Source organism: Eleutherodactylus coqui, chromosome 3, assembly GCF_035609145.1.
Source record: "Eleutherodactylus coqui strain aEleCoq1 chromosome 3, aEleCoq1.hap1, whole genome shotgun sequence".
Taxonomy (NCBI): domain Eukaryota; kingdom Metazoa; phylum Chordata; class Amphibia; order Anura; family Eleutherodactylidae; genus Eleutherodactylus; species Eleutherodactylus coqui.
The window spans coordinates 129,700,054-129,723,852 of record NC_089839.1 but is presented as its reverse complement, the minus strand read 5'-3'; positions in this window follow the sequence as shown (position 1 = coordinate 129,723,852).

The following is a 23,799-nucleotide window of genomic DNA, read 5'->3' as shown; positions in this document are numbered from 1 at the left end:
TTTTTATCTGAAGTCGACATGCCTGTACATTAGACAGTTTTAATTTGTAGCGAGCCAAGTCCCTCTGCTATCCATTACATAGGTTGGAGGAGTGTTTAAATTAGGGACCAGGGGGAGGGCAACAAGAGAGATAGGGGCAAGACAGTGTAGAAACAGTTCTGGGATTAAGGAAGGAAAACAGCGGTTGAGGGGGGGGGGGGGGGGTAGTACAGATAGAACTGACAGAGCAGCTAATAGGACCATAAGTAGCATAATGAATACGAATAAGCACAACCATATAAACTATATGGCAACAAATGCAAAACGTCTGATCAGTAAAGTGGGTGAGCTTGAAGTGAGAATGTCTGAGGAAAACTATGATATAGTAGGAATAATGACCTGAAGGTTGTGTGTTCAATCTCCGCATGGTTTATGTAGCCAGCTCAAGGAAGGTTGACTCAGCCTTCCATCCTTCCGAGGTCCGTGAAGTTAGTACTTAGCTTGGTGGGGGGTAATAAATAAATTACCTGAAAGTGCTGTGGAATAAGTTGGCCCTATACAAATAATAAGGTTTATTTTTTTATTTTATTTGAATAGCAGAAACATTGCTTGATAACAAGTGTGATTGGCCAGTGAATTTACAGGGTTACAACTAGAGATGAGCAAGTATGCTTGGTAAGGTCAGTTACTTGAGCGAGCCCCGCTCATCTCGAGTAACTGCCTTCTCCGAGCGTGCTCGGGGGGGGGGGGGGGGGGCAGCAGGGGGCGGCGGGGGAGAGCTACAAATAAAATGAAACCAATGTGGCTCAACAAGACTGTAAGGGCGGCAATAAGTGAAAAAAACAAAGTCTTTAAATTACTAAAACAAGAAGGCAGTGAAGAAGCGCTAAAAACATATAGGGAAAAAAATTAATATGTAAGTAAAAAATGAAAACTGCCAAGCAGGAGGCAGAAAGACTGATTGCCAAAGAGAGTAAAAATAACCTTCAACTATTTTTCAATTATATAAACGGTAAAAAGATTTGCACTGAAAGTACTGTTCCTTTACCCAATAGTGCAGGAGAAATCATAGATGATGATGGTGGGGAAGACGAATCTATTAAAAAGTTTTTTTCTCAAGTGTATTCACAAGCGAAAAATATATGTCACACAATATATATGATCTCACCTTGCACTTTAAATATCACAGATACATAACTTTGTGGTTCTGCAATGATGCAAAAACATATGTGGGTAGTTTTTACTGTGTGGGCAAATTTCTATGTGGCCAATTTTCTGTGTACGCAGTTATTCATGTGGGCATTTTCTTTTGGGCATTTTTCATTGAAACACTTATTTTACATTCTGTTGCATTTTATGTGAAAATGTAGTGATGTCCCTTTGTAAAGTTGCGTGAAATAGTAGTTCAGTTTTGGAAACACATTGATATGACAGTTGTAATTTTAGTGTTACAGCCACATCTACAATAGCACTACAAATGTAATAGTTTGTAAATTTGTCCCTTTCGCCACTATCATTATGTTAACTATTTTGAACTGACTTTTGAATGTGCACTATGTTCTGAATGGTAATTGTCTTTAAAAGTCACAGTGGCCTGTGAGTCCTTATGAACTTTCAAACAATTCTTCACCGACAAGAACTTTACTGATACTAAAATTTAAAATTTTTATTAATATGCGTTAAAAACAGGGGGGGGAGCCATACACATATTTGTACAAGACAAAAGAAAAGAATTTTTTAGAACCTGCTAGTCTCTCTTTATGATGATTAGGACATAGCTATACTGGCTATCATTATGATTTATGTATGTATCCAGCTTTTCTTTTCTTTGTTCAATACCCACAAAAGTCACGGGTGTTTCAGGTGATTTCAATCCATCACACCACGTTATGTTGGGGAAATATCCACATACGTTAAGGGTGTTGCAGATAGTTTAGACCTGCCACCTCACGTTGTGTTCAGAAACTTGCTCTTTTGTCACATAACAAAAAGGAGTAAAAGACTTTTTGATTTTTACTCTTATCACCTTAGATCAAATAGACAAAAAGTGTTTAACCCCTTAGTGACGAAGCCTGTTTGCGCCTTAGTGACGGAGCCAAATTTTGGAAATCTGACATGCGTCGTTCAACGTGGCATAACTCCGTAAAGGCTTTACATATCCCAGTGATTCTGACATTGTTTTTTCGCCACATGTTGTACTTCATTTAGATTGTAAAAAGAGACCGATATAATTTGTGTATATTTATTAAAAGTACCAATATTGGAAAAATTTTGAAAAAATTGTCATTTTTTCACATTTTCAACCGTAATATCTCAAATATGTCCAAACATACTGTACAAATTTTTGATAAGATATGTATTTCCATCTGTTTACTTTATTCTGAATGCACACTTGAAAAACTTTTGTGTTTTTTTTTAACCATTTAGAGGACGTACAAATTTAACATTACTTTTCAGCATTTTGAGGAGCACTTTGTTTTCCTGCACCAAGGCAAGTTTGCAAAGGCTCATAAGTGTCAGAATAATAGATACACCCACAAATGACCCCATTTTAAAAACTACACTCCTTAGTGTATTCACTGAGGGGGGGCATGAGTATTTTGACCCCACCAGTTTTTTTCAGGAATTAGTTCAATTTAGGGGAGAAAAAATAAAATTTCATATTTTTGCAAATATGTCATTTTAAAGACATATTTTTTTTCCTATAGAGCCCATGAAAATGAGGATTTACACACCAAAATGGATAGACCCGTTTCTCCCGTGTTCAGAGACATACCCATTGTGGCCCTAATCTCATGTCTGGATGCATAACGGGAGCCAAAATGAAAGGAGTAGTCGGTGTCTTTCAGAACATAAATTTTGCTTGAAGGCGTTTTAGGCCCCATAGCACTTTTGTAGAGCTCTTGAGTGGCCAAAACCAAAGAGAACCCCCACAAGTGACCCCATTTTGAAAACTAGACCCCTTAACGAATTTATCTAGGGGTGTACTGACCATTTTGACCCCACAGTTTTTGAATGAATTCAAGCCAAGCAAAAGGAAAAAATTGTGATTTTCGTTTTTTTGTCAATTCTGTCATTTTAAAAACAGCTTTTTTTGTACAGCACACGCATGAATGAAGCCTTTCACCCCAAAATGGATACCCCTGTTTCTCCCGTGTTCAGACACATACCCATTGTGGCCCTAATCTCATGTCTGGATGCACAATGGGGCCCAAAACGAAAGGAGTAGTCGGTGGCTTTCAGAACATAGATTTTCCTTGAAGGCGTTTTAGGCCCCATAGCACATTTGTAGAGCTCTTGAGCGGCCAAAATCAAAGAGAACCCCCACAAGTGACCCCATTTTGAAAACTAGACCCCTTAACGAATTTATCTAGGGGTGTACTGACCATTTTGTTCCCACAGTTTTTGAATGAATTGAAGCAAAGCAAAAGAAAAAAATTGTGATTTTCGTTTTTTTTGGCAATTCTGTCGTTTTAAAAACTGCTTTTTTGGTACAGCACACACATGAATGAAGACTTGCACCCCAAAGTGGATACCCCTGTTTCTCCCGTGTTCAGAGACATACCCATTGTGGCCCTACTCTTTTGTCTGGATGCACAACGGGGCCCAAAATGAAAGGAGTAGTCGGTGACTTTCAGAACAGAAATTTAGCATGAAGGTGATTTAGGCCCCATTGCCCACTTGTAGAGCCCTTGAGTGGCCAAAACGACAGAGAACCCCCAGAAATGATCCCATTTTGAAAACTAGACCCTCTAACGAATTTATCTAGGGGTGTACTGTGTATTTTTACCCTACAATTTTTGAATAAATCTAAGCAAAGCAGTAGGAAAAAAATTACAATTTTCATTTTTTTGGCAGTTGTATCAATTTAAAAACTGTTTTTTTTTGTACAGCACACATAGGAATGAAGACTTTCACCCCAAAATTGATACCCCTGTTTGTCCCGTGTTCAGAACCATACCCCTTGTGGCCCTAATCTACTTAAAGGACGCATGGCTAGGCCTATAATGGAAGGAGCACCCGTTGGATTTTAGGGTACAACGGAATAAATTCCAGGCCCCATTGCCCACTTATAGAGCCATTGAGCGTCCAAAACGATAAAGAACCCCCACAAATGACCCCATATTAAAAACTAGACCCCTTAACGAATTTATCTAAGAGTGTACTGCGTATTTTGACCCCACAGTATTTGAATAAATTTCAGCAAAGCAGAAGGAAAAAATTACGATTTTCATTTTTTGGCAATTTTGTCAATTTAAAAACAGTTTTTTTTGTACAGTGTACATAGGAATGAAGACATTCACCCCCAAAATGGATACCCCCATTTGTCCCGTGTTCAAAAACATACCCATTGTGGCCCTAATCTACTTACAGGAAACATGGCAAGGCCTGTAATGGAGGGAACACCCGTTGGATTGCAGGGCACAACTGAATAAATTCCAGGCCCCATTGCTCATTTGTACGGAATACAAATTGACTCCCTAAAAATCCCCCCCCCCCCCTCCACGCCCTTTTCGGCGTTCCCCAAATCTTAGATAAAAGTAATAATGTGAACTGTGTAGTATTTCCAAAGACGGGTAATTATGGAGGCTGGTTGGGATGGGCACATAGGGCAATAAAATCGTGTATCCCCCCTCCTCTCATGCTTTTTGGGGGTCATTTTTTGACCTCAGTGGCAGGTATGGGGTGTAAAAAGTGGCGCTCTGTAAGTCTCCGTAAGCTTGCCGAGGTGCGGCGGTCTCACACAGAAGGCGCTCAACAAGGTGCTCCTGGAACTGCAGGATGGCGAGCGTTCCCGGGGCGTCTTGTAAATTGCGTATTACAGGTAGCGGTCTGAATAACGCCGGGCTTACGCAGCCGTAGGTGGATCCCGGCTGTGAGCCCGGCTGTGACCCTGCGTACGGCCGCGTAATGTACTGCGCATAACTGCGTACTTACACGGGCGGTCATGCGCAGTACATTTTTTTTTGTTGTTGTTTGTATTTCCCGCACCGTCGCTTAGCGATGACGGGGGTACCCGCAGCCCGTATATAACGTAGTTGCGTATGGGCTGCGGGTATATCTGCGACCATGGAGCACAATGGGTTCTATGTTGCTGATATCGGCGGTAAAATAGAACCTGCTGCGTTCTCTTTTCTGCGAGTGGATTACGCAATTCCAACCCGCTAATGTGAGCGGAATTGTGTAATCCAATGCGATTGATCTGCGTATTACCGCTAATCAAACGCATGCGGAATCCGTAATTCCTATCCGGTCATGTGAGACCGGCCAAAGGTAGATCGCTACCTTTTTATCACGTGACCGGGGACCGCTTAACGAGGCCACCCGTCACTGCTCCAGGCTCTCGGCGACCGTTGGTCGCCGAGAGCAAGGGGATATTAAGTTTCCTGGGCTCCCCGACTCCTGCGCATGTGTGCGGTGTTTTGCCGGCGGTCGCATGCGCAGAATACGGGAAAGTTCACGGAAGAAGATTGCGTCGGGGTGCAAATACGGAGGCCTCTGGTAAAAAGTTTTATCTCCTCTCACCGATCGCATCGGTGAGGGGAGATGAACCTTACCCTTTTTTTAACTTTTACGTGATCGCCATTATTCTTTGGATAACGGCGAACACGTGATCAGGAACTGCTCACCGCGGCCCCCCGTGAAATCTCCAGGCTCTTGGCTAAGTTTTGTAGCCAGGAGCAGGGAGATTTTAAAAAACCACGGCTTTTGCGCATGCGCCTGCCACATTGGCGACGGGCGCGTGCGCAGAAGCTGGGGTGAGGTCCGCGGATAAATCCGCAGGTCTTAGGTACGTCATTTCATCCTCCCTCACGGATATGATCCGTGGGGGGAGATGAAACGCAAGCTTTTTTTAACTTTTTAAAACTTTTTAAAACTTTTTTTTACTTTTTGCACTTTTTTTTTTTTTTACCTTTTACCCCTTTTTTTATTTTTATTTTTTAACTTTTTGCACTTTTTTTTACTTTACATGATCACTGTCATCCATTGGATGACAGTGATCATGTCCCTGGTGACATCCCTTGAATTTTGAATTTTGAATTTCCCGGGGCTCAAGCCCCTCTGTGCACGCGTCCGATGTCAATCATCGGGCGCGCATGCGCAGACGGGGATTTCGGTTCCCGGGACATCGCAGAGGACCGGGGGTGAGTATCTTCACCTCCCCTCATGGATCCGATCCATGAGGAGAGGTAAAACTTTACTTTTGTTTTACTTTTTCAACTTTTTCGCGATCACCGCTATCGCAATGGATAGCGGTGATCGCGGGCCCGGGGACCGCTCACAGTGGTCCCCGGTAACACCTCCTGGTTCCCGGCTACCTTCAGGAGCCGGGAGCCAGGAGATTTTAAATTTGCCGGGGACACCCGGGCTTCTGCGCGTGCGCGTGACGTCATCGTCTGGCGCGCATGCGCAGAAGGCCGCCGGCAGGTCCGGGAGGACCAGATCTCCGGGGAACACCGCCGACAAGCCGTGTGAGTATTTTCAGCTGCCGTGATGGATCCGATCCATCATAGCAGCTGAATTACTACTTTTTTACACTGTTTTCTTTACTTTTTTGTGATCGGCGCTATTCATTTTATAGCGCCGATCGCAATGCCGGGGGGGACTGCCCGCATCCTGGGATGACAGCTCCATGCTGTTGGCTACCTGCGGGCACCGACAGCATGGAGCTGTCACGTCCTCAGACCAGTGGGCATCAATCCAAAGAGGATGCATAAAACTACGTCCTCTAGGATTAAGGCCCACTTTCTGAGGACGTAGTTTCCCGATGGGGCGGTCGTTAAGGGGTTTATAAGGTGGTAACCTCAAGTCAGATGGACAAAAATTATTGTCTGATAAGGTGTAAGCGTTTCATGTTGTACTTTCTATATGTATACACTGTCACATCGACGCGTTTCTATGACACTGCATCAGCGTGTCACTTCATCAGGATGGACTAGCTGCGTACACTTCAAATCATATGTTTGCTTTGTTTGGGTTAGTACCTTTGGGTTTAATTTTGCTCTTAATACGCCAGCAGACTGTACTGATAATGTCAAGTCTAGGCTTAAAGCGCCAGCATGAAATAAATCGCAGATGCCTTATTAAAAGCAGTTTCACGATTTATAAAGCTTTGCGCTCCCTACTCCTCTAAGAACCCAGCTTATACAGGGTAGATAAAGATCCGGCCTGTACAGGATAAATGCATAGATCCACGATTGATGACAGTGGACACTTAGTGCATTAGCCTCTGTTTGCTGTAGTTCAGGCACATATACGCTTCTCAGGCTGAGCACATACTTTTATATGATAGAAACACCCACATTTACGGGGTTTGTAAGTTCTGGCAGAGCCTGCACATCTGTGGTCAGAGTTGCCTCCTCCAAATCGCAGTTGTGCGGCAGAGAAAGCTTAGAAAGCCCACATTTACGGGGCAGAAGAGTAAAGACACCCACATTTACGGGGCAGAGAAGTTAGAGAGCCCACATTTATGGTCACGCTGGCTGCTGGCTACACATCGCGGCCAACGTGGCTCTGATCTTTCTCTTTGCCCCATAAATGTGGGCTCTCTAACTTCTCTGCCCCGTAAATGTGGGTGTCTTTACTAGAGATGAGCGAACGTACTCGTCCGAGCTTGATGCTCGGGCGAATATTAGGGTGTTCGGGATGTTCGTTATTCGTAACGAACACCACACGATGTTCGGATGTTCGGGTTACTTTAACTTTCTTCCCTGAGAAATCTTTTCTATATGCGCTCAATGGGGCCGGCGGCAGCAGCGCCAACCCCATCGAGAACATATAGAAGACAAATCCTTCTTCTCTGCCACAGCTGTAACAGCTGTGACAGAGAAGAACGATGTTTGCCCATTGAATTCAATGGAACCGGCAATACAGCCGACTCCACTGAATGCAATGGGCTGCCGGCGATCGCGGAATGAATTGTCGGAAAGGGGTTAAATATATAAGCCCTTCCCTGCAATTCATCCAGAAATGTGTAAAAATAAAAAATATATATATACTCACCTGGTGCCGGCATGGAATTCATGAATGGGTGTGAGTGAGGGCTGGCCTCTGATTGGTCAGGCTGTGACCAATCAGAGGCATCTTATTCAGCAGTCGGGGATTTTAAATCCCCGGCTGCTGAATACTACTCACAGCTGTTCAGAGCAGTTCAGGAGAACTGCAGCCTGCCGCGCTGAACTCTGTCTGCCGGCACCAGGTGAGTATATATATATTTTTTATTTTTACACATTTCTGGATGAATTGCAGGGAAGGGCTTATATATTTAACCCCTTTCCGACAATTCATCCCGCGATCGCCGGCAGCCCATTGCATTCAGTGGAGTCGGCTGTATTGACGGCTCCATTGAATTCAATGGGCTAACATAGTTCTTCTCTGCCACAGCTGTTACAGCTGTGGCAGAGGAGAATGATCGTTATGCTGACAGTGCGGGGGGGGGGGTCTCACTCTTGCCGCTATTGTGGCTTAATAGTGGGACCTGTGAACTTGAGATGCAGCCCAACATGTAGCCCCTCGCCTGCCCTATCCGTTGCTGTGTCGTTCCCATCATTTTCTTGAATTGCCAAGATTTTCACACATGAAAACCTTAGCGAGCATCGGCGAAATACAAAAATGTTGCGGTCGCCCATTGACTTCAATGGGGTTCGTTATTCGAAACGAACACCCGAACATCGCGGGGAGTTCGTTTCGAATAACGCGAACCCGAACATTTTGGTGTTCGCTCATCTTTAGTCTTTACTCTTCTGCCCCGTAAATGTGGGCTTTCTAAGCTTTCTCTGCCGCACAACTGCGATTTGGAGGAGGCAACGCTGACCACAGATGTGCAGGCTCTGCCAGAACTTACAAACCCCGTAAATGTGGGTGTTTCTATCATATAAAAGTATGTGCTCAGCCTGAGAAGCGTATATGTGCCTGAACTACAGCAAACAGAGGCTAATGCACTAAGTGTCCACTGTCATCAATCGTGGATCTATGCATTTATCCTGTACAGGCCAGATCTTTATCTACCCTTTATAAGCTGGGTTCTTAGAGGAGTAGGGAGCGCAAAGCTTTATAAATCGTGAAACTGCTTTTAATAAGGCATCTGCGATTTATTTCATGCTGGCGCTTTAAGCCTAGACTTGACATTATCAGTACAGTCTGCTGGGGTATTAAGAGCGAAATTAAACCCAAAGGTACTAACCCAAACAAAGCAAACATATGATTTGAAGTGTACGCAGCTAGTCCATCCTGATGAAGTGACACGCTGATGCAGTGTCATAGAAACGCGTCGATGTGACAGTGTATACATATAGAAAGTACAACATGAAACGCTTACACCTTATCAGACAATAATTTTTGTCCATCTGACTTGAGGTTACCACCTTATTAAACACTTTTTGTCTATTTGATCTAAGGTGATAAGAGTAAAAATCAAAAAGTCTTTTACTCCTTTTTGTTATGTGACAAAAGAGCAAGTTTCTGAACACAACGTGAGGTGGCAGGTCTAAACTATCTGCAACACCCTTAACGTATGTGGATATTTCCCCAACATAACGTGGTGTGACGGATTGAAATCACCTGAAACACCCGTGACTTTTGTGGGTATTGAACAAAGAAAAGAAAAGCTGGCTACATACATAAATCATAATGATAGCCAGTATAGCTATGTCCTAATCATCATAAAGAGAGACTAGCAGGTTCTAAAAAATTCTTTTCTTTTGTCTTGTACAAATATGTGTATGGCTCCCCCCCCCCCCCTGTTTTTAACGCATATTAATAAAAATTTAAAATTTTAGTATCAGTAAAGTTCTTGTCGGTGAAGAGTAATTTTCTTTAAAGCTTATTTTCAGCTTTTCAATTTGATTAGCTATCAGATCTATGGCCACTCACTTCACTTTCACTCGTTTTTTTGAGCAAGCGAAATAACCTTCATACAGATATGGTGTATAAGTTATACATAATACATGTTCCTAATAGTTATTTCCACTATGCACTTTACCTACTGCAATTCTATAAAGGTAAACACTGCAATAGTTGCTTCATTCTGCTCAAGTTCTCATGCAGCTGAACTGAAAAGCATATAGCGAAAAAGGCTTGTCACGCCACTCTAGGGGCTTCATTTCATTAACAGAGGAAAGATTAATTCTTTCCTTTATCAGTAAAAAATTCAATTCCTGTTTCAGTACTTGATGAAATCTAAAGATTCAGAAAATGATAAACACACGAAATTGAATAATACAGTAAGAGTGTTGGTTCTAATATCCCTTCAGCAGCTTAACAATTTCAGTTATCAAAAACTTTCAAGGATGTAGATTAAACAGACCTGGAATATATTTTACCAGTGAAATCTAACACTAGCTATTTCTGTAAATTTTTAAAATAAAATTTAGCAGGACTAACTTCACAAAAATTTGAATATTGCTTATCATATGTATAAACCACAAACGTCCCATTGTGTGCTGCATATATTCACATCAGTCTTTTATCCTCTGTGTTTTAGCTTACTTAGTCATGCACTACCTAATTGTATGACAAGTTTTACACATCACTTATATTTCCCTTCCTATTAAATGTGTATGCTTCTGTACACCTGATACGTTGTGTGTTTTCTATTGCATGATGTGTCTCAGAATGTTGGGTCCTGATTAGAGATGAGCGAACACCAAAATGTTCGGGTGTTCGTTATTCGGAACGAACTTCCCGTGATGCTCGAGGGTTCGTTTCGAACAACGAACCCCATTGAAGTCAATGGGCGACCAGAACATTTTTGTATTTCGCCGATGCTCGCTAAGGTTTTCATGTGTGAAAATCTGGGCAATTCAGGAAAGTGATGGGAATGACACAGTGACGGATAGGGCAGGCGAGGGGCTACATGTTGGGCTGCATCTCAAGTTCACAGGTCCCACTATTAAGCCACAATAGCGGCAAGAGTGGGCCCCCCCCCCAACAACTTTTACTTCTAAAAAGCCCTCATTAGCATGGCATACCTTTGCTAAGCACCACACTACCTCCAACAAAGCACAATCACTGCCTGCATGACACACCACTGACACTTCTCCTGGGTTACATGCTGCCCAACCGCACCCCCTCCCCCCCACAGCGCACACCAAACTGTCCCTGCGCAGCCTTCAGCTGCCCTCATGCCACACCACCCTCATGTCTATTTAGAAGTGCGTCTGCCACAACGAGGGACCGCAGGCACACACTGCACAGGGTTGGCACGGCTAGGTACCGACCCTCTTTAATAGGGGCGGGGCGATAGCCCACAATGCTGTACAGAAGCAATGAGAAATATAATCCTGTGCCACCGCCATCAGGAGCTGCACACCTGGGCATAGCAATGGGGAACCTATGTGCCACACACTATTCATTCTGTCAAGGTGTCTGCATGCCCCAGTCAGACTGGTAATATGCACCTTAACAGTAACCGCGTTGGTGGTAATGTGGTGGTGACTGCGGACCTAGTAGCACGGTTGTATTTTGTTGGTTTTTGGAATGTGGCCAGGATTAAGTGGGCCGTGGCGGGGGGATGGTGGGGGGGCTCTCTTGTAGTGTTGGTAAAGGTGAAATTCTTGGACTGCCACCAGACGAACCAATGCAAAGGCATTTGCCAACAATGTTTTCCCTGTTGGAGGAGGAGGGGGATGTTTTTGAGGCACTACGTGTCCTCTCCACGTGTCCGTTCCATGTCAGCAATAGTAGCACTCAAGACAGGCCCCAGTAACAATTCTGAAGCAGCAGTATAGCGGGAGCGCAGTCTTCGTTCCATGTAAGCAATAGTAGCACTCAAGACAGGCCCCAGTAACAATTCTGAAGCAGCAGTATAGCGGGAGCGCAGTCTTCGTTCCATGTAAGCAATAGTAGCACTCAAGACAGGCCCCAGTAACAATTCTGAAGCAGCAGTATAGCGGGAGCGCAGTCTTCGTTCCATGTAAGCAATAGTAGCACTCAAGACAGGCCCCAGTAACAATTCTGAAGCAGCAGTATAGCGGGAGCGCAGTCTTCGTTCCATGTAAGCAATAGTAGCACTCAAGACAGGCCCCAGTAACAATTCCGAAGCAGCAGTATAGCGGGAGCGCAGTCTTAGTTCCATTTCAGTAGCCTTAGTATAGCCAAGGCACAAGTGACATTTATGTAGCTAAAGTGTAGGCCAACCCCACACACCTTTCTGTACCATGAGTGCAGGCGAAGAACATAGAAATTACTATGATTACACTGTAGGTGAGGGCCCCAAAAAATTGGTGTACCAACAGTACTAATGTACCTCAGTAAAAATTGGCCATGCCCAACCAAGATGGCAGGTGAATCGCTTTGGTTAATGTGGCTTAAGTGGTAACTAGGCCTGGAGGCAGCCCAGTGTAACGAAAAATTGGTTCAAGTTAAAGTTCCAACGCTTTTAAGCTAATTGAAACTTATAAAAATTGTTCTGAAAAATTATTTGAGTGAGCCTTGTGGCCCTAAGAAAAATTGCCCGTTCAGCGTGATTACGTGAGGTTTCAGGAGGAGGAGCAGGAGGAGGAGGATGAGGAATATTAGACACAGATTGATGAAGCAGAAATGTCCCCGTTTTGGATGGTGAGAGAGAACGTAGCTTCCATCCGTGGGTGCAGCCTACGTATTGCTTACGTATCGCTGCTGTCCGCTGGTGGAGAACAGAAGTCTGGGGAAATCCAGCCTTTGTTCATCTTGATGAGTGTTAGCCTGTCGGCACTGTCGGTTGACAAGCGGCTACGCTTATCTGTGATGATTCCCCCAGCCGCACTAAACACCCTTTCCGACAAGACGCTAGCCGCAGGACAAGCAAGCACCTCAAGGGCATACAGGGCTAGTTCAGGCCACGTGTCCAGCTTCGACACCCAGTAGTTGTAGGGGGCAGAGGCGTCACCAAGGATGGTCGTGCGATCCGCTACGTACTCCCTCACCATCCTTTTACAGTGCTCCCGCCGACTCAGCCGTGACTGGGGAGCGGTGACACAGTCTTGGTGGGGAGCCATAAAGCTGGCCAGGCCCTTAAAGACTGTTGCACTGCCTGGGATGTACATGCTGCTCGATCTACGCACATCCCCTGCTACCTTGCCCTCGGTACTGCGCCTTCTGCCACTAGCGCTGTCGGCTGGGAATTTTACCATCAGCTTGTCCGCAAGGGTCCTGTGGTATAGCAACACTCTCGAACCCCTTTCCTCTTCGGGAATCAGAGTGGGCAGGTTCTCCTTATACCGTGGATCGAGCAGTGTGTACACCCAGTAATCCGTCGTGGCCAGAATGCGTGCAACGCGAGGGTCACGAGAAAGGCATCCTAACATGAAGTCAGCCATGTGTGCCAGGGTACCAGTACGCAACACATGGCTGTCCTCACTAGGAAGATCACTTTCAGGATCCTCCTCCTCCTCCTCCTCAGGTCATACACGCTGAAAGGATGACAGGCAATCAGCCGGTGTAGGGTGGCATGGCGCGAGGGGGCGCTTTGGGAAACACTTGGTGGATTATTCGGTCTGGCCCTGCCTCTACCCCTGGCCCTGGCCACCGCACTGCCTCTTGCAACCTGCCCTGCTGATGCCCTTGACTCCCCCTCTGAAGACCTGTCCTCCTGAGTAAGCGTTGCACACCAGGTGGGGTCAGTCACCTCATCGTCCTGCTGCTCTTCCTCCGAATCCTCTGTGCGCTGCTCCCTTGGACTTACTGCCCTTACTACTACCTCACTGCAAGACAACTGTGTCTGATCGTCATCGTCCTCCTCACCCACAGAAAGTTGTTGAGACAGTTGGCGGAAGTCCCCAGCCTCTTCCCTCGGACCCCGGGAACTTTCGAATGGTTGGGCATCAGTGACGATAAACTCCTCTGGTGGGAGAGGAACCGCTGCTGCCCAATCTAAGCAGGGGCCCGAGAACAGTTCCTGGGAGTGTTCCCGCTCCTGAGCAGGTGTCATTGTAGTGGAGTGAGGAGGCTGGGAGGAAGGAGGAGCAGCAGACAGAGGATTCGGATTTGCAGCAGTGGACGGCGCAGAACTGCGTGTTGACGATAGGTTGCTCGAAGCACTTTCTGCCATCCAGGACAGGACCTGCTCACACTGCTCATTTTCTAATAACCGTCTCCCGCGTGGACCCATTAATTGGGCGATGAATGTGGGGACGCCAGAAACGTGCCTCTCTCCTAATCGCGCAGCAGTCGGCTGCGACACACCGGGATCAGGAGCTCGGCCTGTGCCCACACCCTGACTTGGCCCTCCGCGTCCTCGGCCGCGTCCACGTCCTCTAGGCCTACCCCTACCCCTCAGCATGCTGTATTACCAGTGATTTGATTTCACAGGCAGGAAATAAATTGGCGCAAGACTGCAGGCCAAATATAATTTTTTCCCTTTTTGGAAAAAGAAAGGCCCCACTGCCTCTAGTGAATGAATAATCTAAGTTTAATAACTGTGCTGTGTCCCTGCTAATGTGTCACAGAACGTGAGGGTAGCAGAGTTATTATAACTCTGGCAGAGCAGGTATTTTTTTTCCCAATTAAGGAAAGCAAATGGCGAAGCCAGCAGTAAAGCGTAGCTGGGTGCGTATGATTTAGCAATGTTTTTCACGCAGCTCACACGTGTCCACCGCCCGTAAGGACGGACAGAGGCTGGACAAATAGATTTGTTTTCACTTGTTTTTCCACCAAAAGGCAGCACTGCGTATATTCAATGAACATGAGAAGTTTAATAACTGTGCTGTGTCCCTGCTAATGTGTCACAGAACGTGAGGGTAGCAGAGTTATTATAACTCTGGCAGAGCAGGTATTTTTTTTCCCAATTAAGGAAAGCAAATGGCGAAGCCAGCAGTAAAGCGTAGCTGGGTGCGTATGATTTAGCAATGTTTTTCACGCAGCTCACACGTGTCCACCGCCCGTAAGGACGGACAGAGGCTGGACAAATAGATTTGTTTTCACTTGTTTTTCCACCAAAAGGCAGCACTGCGTATATTCAATGAACATGAGAAGTTTAATAACTGTGCTGTGTCCCTGCTAATGTGTCACAGAACGTGAGGGTAGCAGAGTTATTATAACTCTGGCAGAGCAGGTATTTTTTTTCCCAATTAAGGAAAGCAAATGGCGAAGCCAGCAGTAAAGCGTAGCTGGGTGCGTATGATTTAGCAATGTTTTTCACGCAGCTCACACGTGTCCACCGCCCGTAAGGACGGACAGAGGCTGGACAAATAGATTTGTTTTCACTTGTTTTTCCCCCAAAGGCAGCACTGCGTATATTCTATGAATAATAACTGTGTTGTGGCCCTGCCTATACAATTCTTTCCCTGCAGTATCAATGGAGGGTGGAATGCTCTGCAGAGGCGATTTTGAGAAGCCCCCAAAAAATGCAGCACAGCTAACAGCAGCCTGGACAGTACTGCACACGGATAAATATGGCCCTAGAAAGGACCGTTGAGGTTCTTGAAGGCTACACTCACTCCTAACACTCTCCTTGCCTATGCAGCACTTCTGTCCCTAATGCCAGGTGCAACGGTCTGCAGAGCCGATTTTGAGAAAAAAAAAATGCCACTGCTAACAGCAGCCAACACACAGCTATCAGTGGCCCTAATAAGGACCTTTGGGGGGTCTTGAAGCCTACACTAACTACCAATTCTTCCCTACAGCAGCTCCGGTATAAACAGCACTGTCCCTCATCTAACTCACCAGGCATCTGAGGCGAGCCGCGGGAGGGGCCGACTTTTATATTAGGCGAACACCTGATCTCGCCAGCCACTCACAGCAGGGGGGTGGTATAGGGCTTAAACGTTGCAGGGGGAAGTTGTAATGCCTTCCCTGTCTTTCAATTGGCCAGAAAAGCGCGCTAACGTCTCAGGGAAGGAAGTGAAAGTAACCAGAACACCGCATGGTGTTCGTTACGAATAACGAACATCCCGAACACCCTAATATTCGCACGAATATCAAGCTCGGACGAACGCATTCGCTCATCTCTAGTCCTGATGTAACTGCAGAAAACTTACCACTCCGTAGCCCAGGAAAATCAGCCTTTATTGAAAGGGACCCTGTCACATCCTATGAGCCCCGTGAACTAAAATGATGGGCTCATAGGACAAGGTCCGCTGGTTCAGAGGTATGATTTTTATACTCACATGCTGCTCGGTTTCCTCATTGTCTGCCCTCAAAGCTGTCACCCGAAGTATTGAAGAAAGAAAGAGGGGGTGAAGACGAGTGACTTCTACTGAGACTGTGGATAAAGGAATTTTTCTTCCATGTAGAGGAGAGATAAGGTGCTGCTTGCCCACTATTCATAAACTGTGTGAAACGTAGCATAGTAATTAGGCTGGAGGAAAATTAAAAGTGTGGACTAACGGTGTAACTCTTAAAGGGGTTGTCCCGCGGCAGCAAGTGGGTCTATACACTTCTGTATGGCCATATTAATGCACTTTGTAATGTACATTGTGCATTAATTATGAGCCATACAGAAGTTATAAAAAGTTTTATACTTACCTGCTCCGTTGCTGGCATCCTCGTCTCCATGGTGCCGACTAATTTTCGGCCTCTGATGGCCAAATTAGCCGCGCTTGCGCAGTCCGGGTCTTCTGCTTTCTTCTATGGAGCCTCTCGTGCAGGATGCCGACTCCGTGTAGCTCCGCCCCGTCACGTGCCGATTCCAGCCAATAAGGAGGCTGGAATCGGCAATGGACCGCACAGAAGAGCTGCGGTCCACGGAGGAAGAGGATCCCGGTGGCCATCTTCACCGGTAAGTATAGAAGTCACCGGAGCGCGGGGATTAAGGTAAGCGCTCCGGTAAGCTTTCTTTAGGTCCCTGCATCGGGGTTGTCTCGCGCCGAATGGGGGGGGGGGGGGGTTGAAAAAAAAAAAACCCGTTTTGGCGCGGGACAACCCCTTTAAAACCAAGAAGGATATTGCAATGAGTAATTTGGCCAGTTCTTCTTCATTCAATAGGTAAAAAAAAAGCCAATAATAATGCGTTTTGAGTAGCTCAGATATGCATAATCCCCAAGACATGTGACTGGCATTAGCCAATCCCAACCTCAGACTCTGCTACCTGAAGGAAGGCAGTGTTTTCTTTTTTAGCAGCATAAGAGTAAGCATTATAACTATAGGGGCAGAAAGTGGGCATTAATAATTATGGGGCAGTAAAGGAGGCATCTGTATTCACTGGAAGGAACTGCACTGTAATCATTATCACTGTATAAAGCTGGTATCTATTATTTAGAGGTATACTAGTACTGTGAGGGAGTCACTGAGGGGCACTATTGCTGTGAAGGAGGTCCACAAAAAATAGAAAAGCTGCAGCACTCGCCTTGTTATCACTCGCTGGTGTATAAGGTGCTCGCCCCGCCAGGACTGGATCCAAGTCCAGATGGAATTTCCAGGAAAAGATAGTAATGCAGGACAGCAGATTCTGGTGTCAAAAGAGGTTATCACACCATCTCAGGATGTAAACAGATGGGCAGCAGCACACTCCAATCAAACCACAAAGTGGGGGAGCCTCACAGAGGTTAATGCAAAGACTTCAATACTGGGTCCGGACTTACTGACCGCAGAAGGACATAATTAGAGTTGAGCGAATGTACTCTGCTGAGCTTGATGCTCATTCAAGTATTAGCGTACTCGATGGTGCTCGTTACTCGAACGAGCATCACGCTGTGCTCGACCCCTGCCTGTTTTGGCCCATCCCCGCCGCGACGCAGCGCGCGTCAATGGCAAATTTTTTGGCTGGCAGGCAGGCAGGTTGAGAGAGAGAGAGAGAGAGAGAGAGAACCAAGAAGAAAAAAAAAGCTCAGGACCTGGCGTCCCACATACAAAAATGCTAGAGTCTCCCATTGTAGTCAATAGGGTTCGTTACTCGAGTAGAGCTCTCGAATTGTATGAAAAGCTTGACTCGAATAACGTGGACCCGAGCATTTGGGTGCTCGCTCATCTCTAGACATAATTACCAGTTGATGTATTTTGGTGAAGTCAGCACTCCAGGACTTTTCTTAAGCAGATAAAAAGAGTCTTTATTCCTCCAGATAAAAACTGCAGTTTTTATCTGGAGGAATAATGATTCTTTTTATCTACTTAAGAAAAGTCCTGGAGTGCTGACTTCACCACAATACATCAACTGTTAATCATCTCAGGATGTGTCTTTATTTGCTCACTAATCGTTAAAAATGGCAATGTTTCGGCTACCCACTGTAGCCTTTGTCAAGGTTGACAAAGGCTACAGTTGGTAGCCGAAATGTCACCTCTTTTGACACCAGAATCTGCTGTCCTGCATTACTATTTTTTCCTATTTATTGCTGTGAAGGAGTCACTAAATAGCACTATTACTGTGAAGGGTGTGGCTTAGCATAAAAGGTGTGTGGCCTAAAAATACTCATGGCGCAAAATCTTTCCATCTTTTCGTTTTTGAGTAGTTTGGATGTATGATCTAGCTGCAGCTTTTTTGTCAATTAAAGAAGCCATAGCAAAATAAAAATGGCAAATAAAGTTTGTTTTAGAGCATAGTTTATAATAAGTTGTACCTCTCAAATATGTAGAAGCCTTGTTGTGAGATAGGATGCTCCATTATAATTGGTCTACTTCATAGTATATTCAGCCTTAGGGCGCTTTCACACGGCAGTTTTTGTGTTCAATTTTTTGTGAGCCAAAACCAGGAGTTGGGTCTAAACTATGAAAAAACTGCAAATCTTTCCATTTATATTTTCTCTCCACTCCTGGTTTTTGCTAACAAAAAACTGAACACAAAAACTATAATGTGAAAGTGGTCTTAAAGGGGTTGTCCCGCGCCGAAACGTTTTTTTTTTTTTTTCCACCCCCCCCCCCGGTTCGGCGCGAGACAACCCCGATGCAGGGACCTAAAGAAAGCTTACCAGAGCGCTTACCTTAATCCCCGCGCTCTGGTGACTTCTATACTTACCGGTGAAGATGGCCGCCGGGATCCTCTTCCTCCGTGGACCGCAGCTCTTCTGTGCGGTCCATTGCCGATTCCAGCCTCCTGATTGGCTGGAATCGGAACGTGACGGGGCGGAGCTACACGGAGCCGGCATCCTGCACGAGAGGCTCCATTGAAGAAAGCAGAAGACCCGGACTGCGCAAGCGCGGCTAATTTGGCCATCGGAGGCCGAAAATTAGTCCGAAACCATGGAGACGAGGACGCCAGCAACGGAGCAGGTAAGTATAAAACTTTTTATAACTTCTGTATGGCTCATAATTAATGCATAATGTATATTACAAAGTGCATTAATATGGCCATACAGAAGTGTATAGACCCACTTGTTGCCGCGGGACAACCCCTTTAATGTTATCCTGGTCCTAATTACAGTGTTGTTACCACATAATAGTACATCCAGCAGATGGCACAAGCAGACCCAGCCCCAGGCTTGCCAGAGGTAAGGTTATATGCACCTTCCCAGTGACCGCGTCGCTGAAAAGTTGTCGCTCCTGGGGAACCTAGTAGCGCGGCCTCGCCACCATCATGTCTTTGGGAAGCCTCCATTTCCACTACCCTGTAACATTGCAGTAGCAGCAGTATAGGCAGAGCCGAGAATTAGTAACATTTCAGCGGTAAGAGTATGCACAAACCCCTGTAACATTTCATTGGCAGCAGTGACAACAGACCCCACTAACATTTCATTTGCAGCAGTATACACAGACCCCAGTAACATTTCAGTAGTATCTGTATAGACAGACCCCAGTAACAGTTCAGTAGTATAAGTCTAGACAGGCCCCAGTAACATTTCAGTTCCAGCAGTATTGACAGACCCCAGTAACATTTCAGTAGTATTATTTGCAACATGCCCCAGTCCCATTTCAGTTCCAGCAGTGCAGACGGACCCCAGTAACAGTAACGTAGAAGCAGTATGGGCAAAGCAGCAGATAAACATTTCCCTGGCAGCAGTGTAGGGAGAGCAAAGTATTTGTAACATTTCAGTAGTAGCAGTATAGTCAGACCCCAGTAACATTAACGTACAAGCAGTATGGGCAGAGCCCACTATTAGTTACATTTCTGTTATAGCAGTATAGACCTGCCCCAGTAACATTTCCGTTAAAGCATTATGGGCAGAGCCCAGTATTAGTAAAATTAGTAGTAACAGTATAAACCAACCAAGGTAACATTTCAGGAGCAGAAGTATCGGCAGACCGAAGTAACATTTCTGTTGCTGAAGTATAGTCAGACCCCTGTAGCATTACTGTGGCAGAAGTATAGGTAGGCAGAACAGAGTTACATTTCTGTAGCAAAAGTGTAGGCCCCAGACACAGTGGTGTACCATGAGTGTAGGCGAAGCCCATAAAAATTACTTTGATTACATTTTAAGCAAGGGCCCGAAAAATTGATGTACCGACAGTACAAATGTACCCCAGAAAAATTGCCCATGCCCAACCCAGAGGGCAGGTGAAACCCATTAATGGCTTAGCGTACTGTGGCTTAATTTTTAACTAGGCCTGGAGGCAGCCCAGTCTAAAAAACAATTGGTTCAGGTGGAAGTTTCAATGCTTTAATGAGAATTGAAACAGATAAATATTATTTAGAAAAGTTATATGAGCCTTTTGGCCCACAGAAAAATTGCCCATTCGCGGTGATTACGATAGGTTTCAGGAGGAGGAGCCGGAGGAGGAGGACGAATATCATACACAGATTGACAAAGGTCTTTAGGTAGCGCTGCTGTCCACTGGTGGAGAACAGAAGTCTGGGGAAATCCAGGCTTTGTTCATCTTGATGAGTGTTAGCCTGTCGGCGCTGTCAGTTGACAGGCGGGTACGCTTGTCCGTGATGATTCCCCCAGCTGCACTAAACACCCTCTCTGACAGGACACTAGCCGCAGGGTAAGCCAACACCTCCAGGGCATACAACGCGAGTTCGGGCCACGTGTCTAGCTTTGACACCCAGTAGTTGTACGGAGCAGAGGCGTCACGGAGGACGGTGGTACGATCGGCTGCGTACTCCCTCACCATCTTCTTACAGTGCTCCCTCCGACTCAGCCTGGACTGGGGAGGTGTGAGACAGTCTTGCTGGGGAGCCATAAAGCTGGCAAAGGCCTTGTAGAGTGTTCCCCTGCCTGCGCTGAACATGCTGCCTGATCTCCGCGACTCCCCTTCTTCTTGGTCCTCGGAACTGCGCCTTCTGCCACTAGCGCTGTCAGATGTGAATTTTACCATCAGTTTGTCCACCAGGGCCCTGTGGTATTGCATCACTCTCAAACCCCTTTCCTCTTCGGGAATGAGAGTGGAAAGGTTCTCCTTATACCGTGGGTCAAGCAGTGTGTACACCCAGTAATCCGTAGTGGCCAGAATGCGTCTAACGCGAGGGTCACGAGAAAGGCATGCTAACATAAAGTCAGCCATGTGTACCAGGGTACCTGTACGCAACATATGGCTGTCCTCACTAGGAAGATCACTTTGAGTATCTTCTTCCTCCTCCTCCTCAGGCCATACACGCTTAACGGATGAGAGGCAAGCAGCATGGGTACCCTCTGCAGTCGGCCCAGCTGTCTCTTCCTCCTCTGTAGTGGAAACCCAATATATCTATATTTTGGATTGTGGACCTTTGTAGTGGACAGTGAACCTGTTTTTATATGTTTAGCATTCTGTATACTAAATGACAGTACTTTTCCATTGCTGGCTGTTCTGATACAAATATATATTTATATTCTTTCATGTATCCAATGTATCTACTTCCTTTAATGAAACTTCTATTCTCTAAACTCTGCTGACAAGCTAGTATTTAGCAAAAACACGCTATATTTTCTCCGTGTGTTTTGTAACTTTAGAAGAAGTAAAATCAGACATAAATAACCGCAGTCTGAAGCAGCTACCGCAATAATAACCCAAGCAGTTTTACTGGAAACTTATGCAAATAACACGGGAAATTTATGCAATTAATAGTTCAAGCTGTAATATCTAGAGATGAGCGAACGTACTCGTCCGAGCTTGATGCTCGGGCGAATATTAGGGTGTTCGGGATGCTCGTTACTCTTAACGAGCACCATGCGGTGTTCGGGTTACTTTCACTTTCCTCTGTGAGACGTTAGCGCGCTTTTCTGGCCAATTGAAAGACAGGGAAGGCATTACAACTTCCCCCTGCAACGTTCAAGCCCTATACCACCCCCTGCTATGAGTGGCTGGGGAGATTAGGTGTCACCCGAGTATTGTAATCTGCCCCTCCCGCGGCTCGCTACGGATGCATTCTGACATTAGTTCAGGGAAAGTGGTATCGTGTTGGAGCTGCTATAGGGAGAGTGTTAGGCGTATTGTAGGCTTCAAGAACCCCAACGGTCCTTCTAAAGGCCATAAATCTTCTCTATATGCGCTCAATGGGGCCGGCAGCAGCAGCGCCGACCCCATTGAGAACATATAGAAGACAAATCCTTCTTTTCTGCCACAGCTGTAACAGCTGTGACAGAAGAGAACGATGTTTGCCCATTGAATTCAATGGAACCAGCAATACAGCAGGTTCCACTGAATGCAATGGGCTGCCGGCGATCGCAGGATGAATGGTCGGGAAGGGGTTAAATATATAACCCCTTCCCTGCAATTCATCCAGAAATGTGTTACACTAAAAATATATACCGGCGTATAAGGCGACGGGGCGTATAAGACGACCCCCCAACTGTCACCTTATACGCCGGGAATACAGTGGAGCAAAGAATAAAAATCATTACTCACTTCTTCAGACGATCTGCGGCGCTCCTGCAGACTGTCACTCCTTCCTGGTGTTTGTAGGCTCTTGCTCCCTCCTGGTCCTTGTGGAAATGTGCGCTGACCCGGTGCACCTTGCCGAGGAGGTCTGACAAGTGTGGGTAGCCTTTCAGAAACCGTTGAACCACCAAATTAAAGACGTGGGCCAGGCATGGCACGTGCGTGAGGCTGCTGAGCTGCAGAGTCGTCACCAGGTTACGGCTGTTGTCACACACGACCATGCCCGTTTGGAGGCTCAGTGGCGAAAGCCAGTCAGTCTGCTCTGTCAGACCGTGCAGCAGTTCGTAGGCCGTGTGCCTCTTCTCTCCTAAGCTGAGTAGTTTCAGCAAGGCCTGCTGACGCTTGCCCACCGCTGTGCTGCCACGCGACACCGACTGCTGGCGACGTGCTGCTGGTGACAAGTCTTGATTGCGAGGTAGAGGTTGCGTTGGAGAAAGAGGAGGAGGAGGAAGGTTTAGTGGAGGTGGCATACACCGCCGCAGATACCAGCACCGATCTGGGGCCCGCAATTCTGGGGGTGGGTAGTACATGAGCGGTCCCAGCCTCTGACTCGGTCCCAGCCTCCACTAAATTCGCCCAATGTGCCATCAGGGAGATATAGTGGCCCTGCTCGCCTGTGCTTGTCCACGTGTCCGTTGTTAAGTGGACCTTGGCAGTAATCGAGTTGGTGAGGGCGCGTACAATGTTGCGTGAGACGTGGTCGTGCAGGGCTGGAACGTCACACCGTGAAAAATAGTGGCGACTGGAGACAGAGTACCGCGGGGCTTCCGCCGCCATCATGTTTTTGAACGCCTCAGTTTCCACCAGCCTGTAGGGGAGCATCTCCAGGCTGATCAATTTGGCTATGTGGACATTTAAAGCTTGAGCGTGCGGGTGTGTGGCGGCGTATTTGCGCTTTCGCTCCAACGATTCTCTTAGCTACAGCTGGACGCTGCGTTGAGAGACATTGCTGGATGGCGCCGAGGACAGCGGAGGTGAGGGTGTGGGTCCAGGCCAGGAGACGGTCGTGCCTGTGTCCTGAGAGGGGGGTTGGATCTCAGTGGCAGGTTGGGACCCACGGGGAGAGGCAGTGGCGCAAGCTGGAGGCGGTGAACGGCCTTCGTCCCACCTTGTGGGGTGCTTGGCCATCATATGCCTGCGCATGCTGGTGGTGGTGAGGCTGGTGGTGGTGGCTCC